This window comes from Ranitomeya variabilis, chromosome 2 (genome assembly GCF_051348905.1).
Source record: "Ranitomeya variabilis isolate aRanVar5 chromosome 2, aRanVar5.hap1, whole genome shotgun sequence".
Taxonomy (NCBI): Eukaryota; Metazoa; Chordata; class Amphibia; order Anura; family Dendrobatidae; genus Ranitomeya; species Ranitomeya variabilis.
This window is the reverse complement of record NC_135233.1, coordinates 552,144,416-552,157,319: the sequence shown is the minus strand read 5'-3', so window position 1 is coordinate 552,157,319 and position 12,904 is coordinate 552,144,416.

Below are 12,904 nucleotides of genomic sequence, written 5' to 3'. Positions count from 1 at the left end.
AGGACTGCATACATGTGGCAAGATGTGCACTGGATGGCATTAACAATAGTGGAGCACATTTCCTAATGGGGATTGCACCACACAGACGTTAAATAAATAAAAAATACAAAGTATTAATAAAATACAGACAGCAATTCCTCCCTTGAAAACTCCCTGATTCCAAAGTCACTGAATCACAAGTCACACTTACCGCCGTTCACACTTACACTCAGGTCACACTCAGCTCGCTCACACTCGCTAAGCTGAAGATTTAAAGATTTTTATTTTTTTTTCCCTTCAGCAACAATCCACCTTACTGTTCAATGCTCTACCAAAAAAAAAAGTTTTGCTGTTGCCTCCAGGGTTTCTGTTCTCACCTTCACTTGCGCCAAAGCAGGTGATATGTATTCACAATCACAATTACTTCCAAACTGGACAGACTGATATCCCTGAAGTTTCATTAACTGGGGTTAAGATGAATTCCAATGTCCATGTCCACATACGAACTGAAATGCGATGAACTGGCCATGGATCTGAGTTGCCAGTGTTGTCCCCTGTAAGATAACTGATGTGTCTATGCGGCGCCCCAGTGTCCTGGTCGTCGCAGTGATGTCATTATCCTTTCAGGGGAGAAGTGATGTCATGTCTGAAGGCAATGAAAGACAACCACATTCAGGTATCACACACATACAACATGTTCACACTCCAGACCAGAAGGGGGAGCTCTAAGCCTGTTTAGGGTGAACGCCCCTATTTACATCCTGATCTGGAGGGAAAAGGGGTTCAGGGTTCAGTTCCTCTCAGGCAGACAGAAGGAGAGGAGCTCTGCTGGCATGAAGTGCTGCAACTCCTGGGAAAAGACACTAAAAGGTGAACATACTGCAGAGAGTGTGCAGGAAAGCAGAGCACAGGAGAGGAATATTAGAGGGAGATCAGCCAGGAACAAGCTGCTCCTTTCTGAGGCGCAGAAGCTGGTAGCCAGAAACACAGAGGGAGTAACTGTCTTCAAGCCTTGCTCCAGAGACCGGCAGGACAGTCAATTCCAAGTTGGCTGCGCGACCTTAATATCTAAAAAGACACAGTGGCTTGCGTGGGCCGGGGTGTCTCTAGGGTCCCTATAAAAAGCCTCAGGCCATCAGTCATACGGGTTTGTCCTATCCATACCATCTGGGGGACAGAGAGGAAGAAATAACATCTAGAACATCTACAAGAGTTGTGAGGACCTTACCGAGAAGCTCAGCATGGAGGTACTACAACACAGGTGCTAGTAGGAAGGCTACTGATTTCCACCTGGATAAGGGAACTCTGGATTTGCCTTCAGACCGGCCGGACTCTGCCTGCCCTGTCATCTGGCGCTCCGGGCTGAGGATACCATCTGAAGTCTTCAGTAAACAAGGTAAAAGACTGCAAACCTGTCTCCTCGTTCTTTACTGCACCTTGCCCATATATAAACTCTTTTACTGGACACCCCTGAGGGCCACGGACTGGGTTAGCCACTGTGACATCCCCAGAACCGTAGGACCCGGTGCCGAGTACCCCATTGCCCTACTCTGGGGGCGATCCATTTTTGGCGTCACCGAACAGGATCTACTTAAGCCTGAAAAATCAGGTCATGTGCGCCTAAGAACTGTGCCAGAACTGTCTGTGAACTGTGATTTGCTTAAAGACTGTGTGTTGCAAATTGACGCCAAAATCCGCCATTGCCGCACCGTGTGGAGCGCGAGGGGAGGGGCCATACCTTTGTGGGCGGAGCCAGCCGAAAAGAGCGTGAAGCAAGAAGACGGGTGCCTTGCTGCTGCCTGGAAAGCCGGAAGTGGAGACGCTGTGCAGCAGAGCCACCAGGAGAGACGCTGCAAAGTGCTGATTCCGGAAAGGAACCCTGACTTCCACCAGGTTAGTAGAGGGGAGGAGCGGCCATGTCCGATCCGGGAGGGGAAGTAGCGGCGGTCGCAGCCGCGGACTTGGAAACTCCTCCAGGCCCCGCAATAGGCGCAGCCGCAGACCTTGTACCGCCACCCGGTCCCGCAGAGCTTGCCGCTCCCATCAGCCAGCCGGACACTGCCACGGCTACAGCGGCCATAATGCCCTTCTCCATGCCATACATACCTGGAGCAGCCTGGCTCCCACGATACTCTGGAGAATCGCATACATTAACTGACTTTAAAGAAGGGATCTGCAGCCTGCTTGAGTTTTATCCCCTGACAGAGCCTCAGAAAGTTCACATGGTAACAGGCCAACTGTTTGGAGAGGCGCTGAGAGAAGTGAAGTCCTGGCCTGCTGCGGATAAGAGAACTGCGCAGCAGGTCTTTGCAAAGCTTAAAACCGCTACAGAAGTTAAATTGACGTTCTATGGGTGCAAGCAGAGGCCGCAGGATAGCTTACGGGACTATGCCCTTAATCTCCAGGAGGCACTGCGGGCAATCAAGCAGGATGATCCAAACAGCATGCAAGATGAGGATAAACTCTTAAAGGAGCGGTTCATCGAGGGGCTCCTGTGCAGTCACCAAAAGTGCCCAACTGCACCTACTGGCCATGCAGAATCCTGACCTGACCTTTGCTCAATTTAAAGACAAGGCCATCCAAGTGCTACAGGAGCGACAGCCCAGCCGTACAGTGCTTCCTAGGCGTCAAGCCCTCACGTACCACCAGGAGGTGGCGCAAGATCCTCAAGTTTCTGCCGAGGCCGATGCCCAGATCCTGGAAGACTATTCCCCTGCAGGACTATGACTCCAGATGCAGGAGCTGACCAAGAGCGTTGCTGCCTTAGTGCGGACCGTGCAGTCCCTACAGGAGGCCCCGAAGGAGAAGATCAAGCTGGCTTCCAGACCGGAGGATGTTCCCTGGCGACGACAGAGGAGGATCCCGCCAACCAGAGGAAGAGACGACGATCGCTTTCATCAGGACGGATGACCCATCTGCCGCCGCTGCAACCAGGTGGGCCACATTGCAAGGTACTGTCATTTAAAAGAGCAACCCCTGGGGCAGAGGGCCAACCCCCAGGAGTTGGACGACCAGGCCCACAAACTGGAGAGCCAAGTACATTGGAGGACGACCTGTTCTCCCCATTGTGATCGACGGTATTTGTTATGACCCCAGTGGACAGGGTCTCAGAGGAACGTGTAAGTCTGCAAGATACAAAAATCCAGCTCATAGGGCTGTGGTAACTGGGTTGACCAAATAGCTACTCCTAACGCCAACACTAGAAGTAGCCGGGGATCATGCCTACGGTGATCGCTAGATGACTCGCGCCAGCCGGAGAATCTAACTACCCCTAGGAGAAGAAAACAAAGACCTCTCTTGCCTCCAGAGAAAGGGACCCCAAAGCAAAATACAAGCCCCCCACAAATAATAACGGTGAGGTAAGAGGAAATGACAAACACAGAAATGAACCAGGTTCAGCAAAGAGAGGCCAGCTTACTAATAGCAGAATATAGCAAGATAACTTATCTGGTCAACAAAAACCCTATAAAAATCCACGCTGGAGATTCAAGAACCCCCGAACCGTCTAACGGTCCGGGGGGAGAACACCAGCCCCCTAGAGCTTCCAGCAAAGGTCAGGATACAGATAGGAACAAGCTGGACAAAAATACCAAACAAAACAAAAGCAAAAAGCAAAGAAGCAGACTTAGCTTGAAAAACAGGAACCAGGATCAGAGGACAAGAGCACAGCAGATTAGCTCTGATTTCAACGATGCCAGGCATAGAACTGAAGGTCCAGGGAGCTTATATAGCAACGCCCCTGAACTAACGGCCCAGGTGAGGATATAGGAAAAGACAGACGCTCCAGAGTCAAATCACTAATGACCACTAGAGGGAGCAAAAAGCAAAATCACAACAGTACCCCCCCCTTAGTGAGGGGTCACCGAACCCTCACCAGGGCGATCAGGATGAGCGGCATGAAAGGCACGAACTAAATCGGCCGCATGAACATCAGAGGCGACCACCCAGGAATTATCTTCCTGACCATAGCCCTTCCACTTGACCAGGTACTGAAGCCTCCGCCTGGAGAGACGAGAATCCAAGATCTTCTCCACCACGTACTCCAACTCGCCCTCAACCAACACCGGATCAGGAGGCTCAGCAGAAGGAACCACAGGCACAACGTACCGCCGCAACAAGGACCTATGAAACACGTTGTGGATAGCAAACGACACAGGTAGATCCAGGCGAAAGGATACAGGATTAAGAATTTCCAATATCTTGTAAGGACCAATAAAACGAGGTTTAAATTTGGGAGAGGAAACCTTCATAGGAACAAAGCGGGAAGAAAGCCACACCAAATCCCCAACACGTAGTCGGGGACCCACACCGCGGCGGCGGTTGGCAAAGCACTGAGCCCTCTCCTGTGACAACTTCAAGTTGTCCACCACAAGATTCCAGATCCGCTGCAACCTATCCACCACAGAATCCACCCCAGGGCAGTCAGAAGGTTCCACATGACCCGAAGAAAAACGAGGGTGGAAACCAGAGTTGCAGAAAAACGGCGAAACCAAGGTGGCGGAACTAGCCCGATTATTAAGGGCAAACTCCGCTAACGGCAAGAAGGTCACCCAATCGTCCTGATCAGCAGAGACAAAACACCTCAAATAAGCCTCCAAAGTCTGATTAGTTCGCTCCGTCTGTCCATTAGTCTGAGGATGGAAAGCAGACGAAAACGACAAGTCAATGCCCATCCTACTACAAAAGGATCGCCAGAATCTGGAAACGAACTGGGATCCTCTGTCTGACACAATATTCTCAGGGATGCCGTGCAAACGAACCACGTTCTGGAAAAACACAGGAACCAGATCGGAAGAGGAAGGCAGTTTAGGCAAAGGAACCAAATGGACCATCTTGGAGAAGCGATCACATATCACCCAGATAACAGACATGCCCTGAGACACCGGAAGATCAGAAATGAAATCCATGGAGATATGTGTCCAAGGTCTCTTAGGGACAGGCAAGGGCAAGAGCAACCCGCTGGCACGAGAACAGCAAGGCTTAGCTCGAGCACAAGTCCCACAGGACTGTACAAATGACCGCACATCCCTAGACAAGGAAGGCCACCAAAAGGATCTGGCCACCAGATCTCTGGTGCCAAAAATTCCTGGGTGACCTGCCAACACCGAGGAATGAACCTCGGAAATGACTCTGCTGGTCCACTTATCAGGCACAAACAGTCTGTCAGATGGACAAGAATCAGGCCTATCAGCCTGAAATCTCTGCAACACACGTCGCAGATCAGGAGAAATAGCTGACAAGATAATACCATCCTTAAGAATACCAACAGGTTCAGCGACTCCAGGAGCATCAGGCACAAAGCTCCTGGAAAGAGCATCGGCCTTCACATTCTTTGAACCTGGTAAATACGAGACAACAAAGTCAAAACGGGAGAAAAACAATGACCAGCGGGCCTGTCTAGGATTCAGGCGTTTAGCAGACTCGAGATACATCAGATTTTTGTGATCAGTCAAGACCACCACACGATGCTTAGCACCCTCGAGCCAATGACGCCACTCCTCAAATGCCCATTTCATGGCCAACAACTCCCGATTGCCCACATCATAATTTCGCTCCGCAGGCGAAAACTTCCTAGAGAAAAAGGCGCAAGGTCTCATAACAGAGCAACCAGGGCCTCTCTGCGACAAAACGGCCCCTGCTCCAATCTCTGAAGCATCCACCTCAACTTGAAAGGGAAGCGAGACATCAGGCTGGCACAAAACAGGCGCCGAAGTAAACCGACATTTCAACTCCTGGAAAGCCTCCACGGCAGCAGGAGCCCAATTAACCACATCGGAGCCCTTCTTGGTCATATCCGTCAAAGGTTTCACAATGCTAGAAAAGTTAGCGATAAAACGACGGTAGAAGTTAGCGAAACCCAAGAACTTCTGAAGACTCTTAACTGACGAGGGCTGAGTCCAATCAAGAATAGCTCGGACCTTGACTGGGTCCATCTCCACAGCAGAAGGGGAAAAAATGAACCCCAAAAAGGGAACCTTCTGTACACCAAAAAGACACTTTGAGCCCTTGACAAACAAAGAATTTTCACGCAAAATTTTAAAGACCATCCTGACCTGCGCCACATGCGAGTCCCAATTATCAGAAAAAACCAGAATATCATCCAGATAAACGATCAGAAATTTATCCAGATAGTTCCGGAAAATGTCATGCATAAAGGACTGAAAAACTGAAGGGGCATTAGAGAGCCCAAAAGGCATCACCAAGTACTCAAAATGACCTTCGGGCATATTGAATGCGGTTTTCCATTCATCCCCTTGCTTAATGCGCACAAGGTTGTACGCACCACGAAGGTCTATCTTGGTAAACCACTTGGCACCTTTAATCCGGGCAAACAAGTCAGACAACAGCGGCAAAGGATACTGAAATTTGACAGTGATCTTATTTAAAAGCCGATAGTCAATACAAGGCCTCAAAGATCCGTCCTTTTTAGCCACAAAAAAGAATCCCGCACCAAGAGGGGAAGAAGACGGACGGATGTGTCCTTTCTCCAGAGACTCCTTGATATATGAACGCATAGCGGTATGTTCAGGTATCGACAGATTAAACAGTCTTCCCTTAGGAAATTTACTGCCTGGAATCAAATCTATTGCACAGTCACATTCCCTATGAGGAGGCAATGCACTGGACCTGGACTCGCTAAAGACATCCTGATAATCAGACAAGTACTCCGGAACTTCCGAAGGCGTAGAAGAAGCAATAGACACAGGCAGGGAATCCTCATGAATACCACGACAGCCCCAACTAGACACTGACATAGCCTTCCAGTCAAGGACTGGATTATGGGTCTGTAACCATGGCAGCCCCAAAACAACCAAATCATGCATTTTATGTAGAACGAGAAAACGTATCACCTCGCGGTGTTCAGGAGTCATGCACATGGTAACCTGTGTCCAATACTGCGGCTTATTTTCTGCCAATGGCGTAGCATCAATACCCCTAAGAGGGATAGGATTTTCTAATGGTTCAAGAATAAAACCACAGCGCTTAGCAAATGAGAGATCCATAAGACTCAGGGCAGCACCTGAATCTACAAACGCCATGACAGGATAAGATGACAGTGAGCAAATCAAAGTTACAGACAGAATAAACTTAGGATGCAAATTACCAACGGTGACAGGACTAACAACCTTAGATATACGTTTAGAGCATGCTGAGATAACATGTGTAGAATCACCACAGTAGTAGCACAAGCCATTCCGGCGTCTATGAATTTTCCTCTCATTTCTAATCAGGATTCTATCACATTGCATCAAATCAGGTGTCCGTTCAGACAACACCATGAGGGAATTTGCGGTTTTTCTATCACATTGCATCACATCAGGTGTCTGTTCAGACAACAACATGAGGGAATTTGCGGTTTTGCGCTCCCGCAACCGCCGGTCAATTTGAATAGCCAGGGACATGGTATCATTCAGACCTGTGGGAATGGGAAAACCCACCATAACATTCTTAATGGCCTCAGAAAGGCCATTTCTAAAATTAGCGGCCAGTGCACACTCGTTGCAATGTGTCAGCACGGACCATTTCCGAAATTTTTGGCAATACACCTCAGCCTCGTCCTGGCCCTGAGACATAGCCAGCAAGGCTTTCTCTGCCTGAATCTCAAGATTGGGTTCCTCATAAAGTAAACCGAGCGCCAGAAAAAACGCATCAATATCAGCCAATGCCGGATCTCCTGGCGCCAACGAAAAAGCCCAATCCTGAGGGTCACCCCGTAAGAATGAAATAACAATTTTTACTTGTTGAGCAGAGTCTCCAGACGAACAAGGTTTCAGGGACAAAAATAATTTACAATTATTCCTGAAATTCCTAAACTTAAATCGGTCTCCTGAAAACAGTTCAGGAATCGGAATCTTGGGTTCAGACCTAGGATTTCTGGTAACATAATCTTGTATACCCTGCACACGAGCGGCAAGCTGGTCCACACTTGTAATCAAGGTCTGGACATTCATGTCTGCAGCAAGCTTAAGCCACTCTGAGGTAAAGGGGAAAAGAAAAAAAAAATGAGAGAGGGAAAAAAAAAACTCAAAATTTTCTTTCTTATAATCCCACTTCTGCAATGCATTAAACATTTAATACTGGCCTGGCATACTGTTATGACCCCAGTGGACAGGGTCTCAGAGGAACGTGTAAGTCTGCAAGATACAAAAATCCAGCTCATAGGGCTGTGGTAACTGGGTTGACCAAATAGCTACTCCTAACGCCAACACTAGAAGTAGCCGGGGATCATGCCTACGGTGATCGCTAGATGACTCGCGCCAGCCGGAGAATCTAACTACCCCTAGGAGAAGAAAACAAAGACCTCTCTTGCCTCCAGAGAAAGGGACCCCAAAGCAAAATACAAGCCCCCCACAAATAATAACGGTGAGGTAAGAGGAAATGACAAACACAGAAATGAACCAGGTTCAGCAAAGAGAGGCCAGCTTACTAATAGCAGAATATAGCAAGATAACTTATCTGGTCAACAAAAACCCTATAAAAATCCACGCTGGAGATTCAAGAACCCCCGAACCGTCTAACGGTCCGGGGGGAGAACACCAGCCCCCTAGAGCTTCCAGCAAAGGTCAGGATACAGATAGGAACAAGCTGGACAAAAATACCAAACAAAACAAAAGCAAAAAGCAAAGAAGCAGACTTAGCTTGAAAAACAGGAACCAGGATCAGAGGACAAGAGCACAGCAGATTAGCTCTGATTTCAACGATGCCAGGCATAGAACTGAAGGTCCAGGGAGCTTATATAGCAACGCCCCTGAACTAACGGCCCAGGTGAGGATATAGGAAAAGACAGACGCTCCAGAGTCAAATCACTAATGACCACTAGAGGGAGCAAAAAGCAAAATCACAACAGGTATTCCCATGAACTCTATGTTGGACACCGATTCTCAGGTGACAACTATGTCTTACATCCTTTATAAACGTTATTGGGAGGACACCGACATTACTCGTGGCCCTGATGATGATTTCACCATAATAGCCAGTAACGGTCAGCCATTGCGATAAGTGGGGTACAAAGAGGTCACCATTAAAGTGGGGCGGGTAGAATTGAAAGCCCAAGGAATTGTGATTGTTGATATTGACTGACGTGAATGTAACCCCATGATGACCATTGGTACTAATGTCATAGAAAATTGTCTTGCAGAGGTTATTGTCTTGTTACAGCAGGTGGCAGAAACAGCTGGTTACAGTGAACAGCGTGCCTTGCAGAAAGAAATCCGAGCTCTGATGCAGAGACAGCAGGTAGAACTGACTGGTGGAGAAATTGGCCGTGTCACCGTGAGTGGTTCAATCCCCATTGCAATACCCCCCAGGAGCGAAATGTTAATATGGTGTCGGGCAGCAATAGGCCTCAGAGGTAAAGAATATCAAGCCCTGGTAGAACCTGTGTATTCAGAAAGTAGGCCCACCCTCCTGACAGCCAGAGGGGTGGTTGAAATCCGCAAGGGGAGGGTGCCAGTACGTGTCCTTAACTGTGGAGAGGAAGAGGTCCACCTAACCAAATATGCCACACTTGCCAAATTGTTTGCTGTTGATAATAATGTGATACAGGCGACAGAGCCCTTGGTCCCGTCCAACCAGGCGGAGGACAATGGCTCTGCAGGACAAATGGAAGATTGGTGTCAGAAATTGCATGTAGGCACTGACTGTACCCCATCACATCAAAAACAAGGGGCCTACAGGGTGGTTCATGAGTATGAGCGGGTATTCAGCAAGCACCCCCTAGATTTTGGGCAGGTAAAAGGGATTCAACATCATATCCCCACAGGAGATCATCCACCCATTAAAGAGAGATACCGTCCTGTACCCCCAGCTCATTATCAGTGTGCCAAAGACATGTTGCAAGAGATGAAGAAGGCTGGGGTAGTTAGAGACAGTTGTAGCCCCTGGGCAGCTCCATTAGTCCTCATCAGAAAGAAGGATGGCACAATGAGGATGTGTGTTGATTATAGGCAGATAAACCGCATTACACATAAGGATGCATACCCACTGCCTAGAATAGAAGAGTCCTTAGCTGCTTTAAAATCTAATAACTACTTCTCTACCTTGGATCTCACCAGTGGGTACTGGCAGATTCCCGTAGCAGAGGCAGACAAGGAAAAGATGGCCTTCACCACACCGATGGGTCTCTGTGAATTCAACTACATGCCATTCGGACTGTGCAATGCCCCAGGAACGTTCCAGAGGATGATGGAGTGCTGCCTTGGACACAAGAATTTCGAAACCGTCCTGCTGTACTTGGATGATGTCATCGTCTTCTCCAAAACCTATCAGGACCACCTGAAGCACCTGGCAGAGGTGTTCGAAGCTCTGTCCAACTTTGGCCTAAAGGTAAAACCGTCCAAATGTCATCTATTAAAGCCTAAAGTGCAGTACCTGGGCCATGTGGTGAGTGCCGAAAGGGTGGCCCCAGACCCTGACAAGGTCACTGTGATCAGAGACTGGCCGAAGCCCAGCAACCTTCATGAAGTCCGGCAGTTTCTCGGGTTGGTAGGCTAATACAGGAGCTTCATCAAAGACTTCACCAAGAAAGCCGCACCACTTCAAGACCTGTTGGTGGGCCAATCCAAGAAAACCAAGGGTAAGAATACCTCATTTGACTGGAATGACAGCCTGGAAGGATCCTTCACTTGTTTGAAGTTGGCGCTGACGGGAGAAGAGGTGCTGGCCTACCCTGAATATGACCAACCATTTGTGCTGTATACGGATGCCAGCAACATGGGACTGGGAGCCGTATTGTCCCAGGTCCAGAAAGGCAAAGAGAGGGTAATTGCTTACGCCAGCAGGAAACTTCGTCCCACTGAAAGGAACCCTGACAACTACAGTTCCTTTAAGCTGGAGTTCCTCGCCATCGTTTGGGCAGTGACGGAGAGGATCAAGCACTACCTGGCCTCAGCAAAATTCACCGTCTTCACGGACAACAATCCACTGACACACTTGGACACAGCGAAACTAGGTGCTTTGGAGCAGCGGTGGATGGCCCGGTTGTCCAATTATGATTTCACCATCAAGTACCGGGCAGGGCACAAGAATGCGAATGCCGATGCGTTGTCCAGGATGCCCAACTTGTCAGAAATGGGAGAGGACTCGGAAGCACTCTAAGAAATAGAGTTGCCAGCTTTCCATCGCCCCAAGGCTACTCAGTATTCCCATCATGTGAGGAATGGGCGCAGGAACAAGCAGGACGCCACACTGAATCCCCTGCCCCACCATGGATGGGCAGAGACTCAGGACAGTGACCCCGCGGTCTGTCGGGTGAAAGAGCTCCTGACGCAGGCAGGTTCGCACCCTGGCCCAGAGGATCCACAAGAGACGCAACAGCTGTGGAAGGGGAGAGGCAAGCTGTTTATCTAAGATAGTAAGCTGTGCCAAAGAAGCATCGACCCACACACCCATGAGTTGGTATGGCAGATAGTAGTCCCAAAGCAAGATGCGCCAATGGTCCTGGAAGCGTACCACGATGGAGCAGGAGGAAGTTGGAGAGTCTGCTTCGTGGAAGGTTCTACTGGATTGGCATGAAGAAAGCCATCGAAAAGTGGTGCCGAGAGTGTGGCCCATGTAGCCTACGCAGGAAGGACCGTGACAGCCAAAGGGCTCCACTACAGCCCATCATCACCAAACGACCGCTCAAACTGGTCGCGCTAGATCATGTGAAGCTAACACCCATTCGGTCAGGCTATGTCTACGCCCTAACCATCGTAGATCACTGCTCTAGATTCCTGGTAGTTGTGCCTGTCAAAGATCTGACAGCAAGAACAGCAGCCAAAGCCTTCCAGCAGTACTTCTGTAGACCACACAGGTACCCGGAAAAGGTACTGACTGATCAAGGACCAGCCTTTGAAGCGGAAGTGTTCCAGGAATTCTGCAACTTATACGGGTGTAAAAAGATCAGAACGACACCGTATCACCCCCAAACCAACGGAATGTGCGAAAAGATGAACCAAGTGGTAATTGACTTACTGAAGACCTTGCCTGTGGAGGAACGGAACTTATGGCCAGCAAAGTTGCCCGACTTGGTAGACATGTACAACCACATCCCAGTGAATTCCACCAACTGTACCCCAGCATACCTGATGAGGGGAAGATCCAGCAAGTTACCTGTTGATCTAGACATGGGGGTCCTAACCCCAGAAGATACCTCGCCAGATGCAGATTAGGATACAGAAAGGCAGCAAAGGTACCGCAAAGTACAGGAATGCGTGGAAAGAAGTCTAGCCCAAGCCAGACAAAAACAAGAAAGGGACTACAACCAGCATGCTCCTGCAGTTCCCTTGTCACCAGGTGAGCAGGTACTCAAACGGAAAAGGAGACTACACAAACTTGACGACCAATGGGAAGCAGAACCATATACTGTCCTGCCATCCGACTTTGACAATACAAAGGTCTGTCTCATCAGCAAAGATGGAGGAGAAACTTCAACAGCAATATCCAGGGACCATCTCAAAGTATGCCCTGACAAGTTGAGAGATAGAGGAACAGATCCAAGAACGTCTCCACCCATGGAAGAGGAGAAGGTGATACACACTGTTCTTGGCGACTTTCCCCAGTCTTGGACTCAAATAAATCAGGCCATCGTGGTACCTGTTCTGACGTTTCGTCAGCTGAAACTGCCGGAACCAAATGTGATGCCAGATCATCTGGAGCCAAAAGAGACTCTGCACCAACAGATTCCAATAGCCGACGCGATCCCAGATTTAACTCAGCCACAGCAGATTCCAACAGAGGATGCCAGGCCAACAGTTGAATCGGCAAGTCCTCCCTCTGCTGTCGGTGAATTTGCCATGCCCACAATTAGTAGCAGCAGTCCTGAGAGCTCCAGCATACCAGTGCTACCTAGACTCACTAGAAGTGTAGCCAGAAGACAGTGCACTACACCAGCGATAGCAAGCACAGCGGACCCTGTTAGGTCACTAGCAACCCCTGCACTGCG